The following is a 1452-nucleotide window of genomic DNA, read 5'->3' on the forward strand; positions in this document are numbered from 1 at the left end:
CCGCTGCAACAAAACCAAACGAGAGGTCATCGAAATGCTCCATTTTTTTTTAATTTACTGGCATAGCACCCAAAATTGGGCGATACATGCCATACCAGTGATACTAGATTTTACTTAAAAAAAATTTTTTCAATGAATTTAATTGGGGTTACACGTTTTTGCCATACTTTTTTATATGTTTAATGACCGCACTATTAATATTTTTGGAGTTAATTGATAAAAGGTGTTCAGGGTGTAAAGGGTATCATAGCCAAAACGCCTTGGACATCTCAATCTGTTCCTGCAACCTGGCAAGCTTATCCTCTAGGAATCTATTGAGTGACCCTTTCTCCAGTGATTATTTCCCTATCATTATCAAAATGCTCCAATTGCTCCAACATCCAAACTACGAGTATTCAAAATAAACTCCTATCTGCAATATGCAAATAAAATCATAAGGGGATATTCGCAAACCCAGAATTCATTCATTAGCCGACCACCGAAGAGGTAACACGTCTCTCCATGCCCGATTTTTTAAAGAATGTAAATACATGCTTAAGTATATTGTTTTTTTGTTTTTGTTTTTTAGAATACTAATTGAAAAAATATTTTTATATATTTTTTATAACTCTTAATAACTTTTTTAAATAACCTTTTTTAAATAACCTTTAAACAATCATTTTTTAAAAAACCGGACATTTATTTCGAAGAAAAACTTATTCTTACAATACAAAAACAGTTAAAAAACAATTACATCAAATTTTACCTGGGTTTAAAGAAAATTTAGTTGCTATTCAATGAATACTAGGCTTTAAGGTCCAAAATACGATAAATCGCATTTCTTTCAACTTAGATAACATTTGATTTTTTTCTTGAAATACCGATTTTGTATTTAAAAAAAATGTTTTTCTTCGAATTAAATGTGTACAAGGTTTGTAAACAGAGGAGTTATGCAAAGGAAAGGATTTAAAAAAATAGTTCTTAAAATATATTCTTAAAAAACAAATTCCAATATAAATTCTGAAGAATATTACTGAGTTGGTTTGCGTCTCCGCTTAATATTGTGCATTTTGCAGTTGTTTACTTTTACACATAGATGGCAGAAAATGGCGGATTATTTTTGTTTATTAAACCTTGTTATCCGTAAATATGTACATAAGTACTTAAGTATATACAAAAATCTTTATGTAAATGTTCGTTTGTTCAAAATCTAAAATCTCATTAAGTTATTTACAGACAGCTTTTAAATTTTGACGTAATATTTTATGTAAAAATGTGCGTATTTTAATTTATTATAAAAGTAAAAATTTAACACATACTTATGCTATATATTTTTTTATTTATTTGACAGCAATTTTCACTCAATGGCAACGCCATCTTTTAAAGGTAACAGCAACACACAACATATTAAACGTTGCTCATGGAAGACAGCTTGGTTTTTGACAGCTTGCATTATTGTTTTATAGATTATTA

Source organism: Brachycentrus maculatus, unplaced genomic scaffold (genome assembly GCF_059751285.1).
Source record: "Brachycentrus maculatus isolate JH-2025_06_01 unplaced genomic scaffold, ASM5975128v1 h1tg000270l, whole genome shotgun sequence".
Taxonomy (NCBI): Eukaryota; Metazoa; Arthropoda; class Insecta; order Trichoptera; family Brachycentridae; genus Brachycentrus; species Brachycentrus maculatus.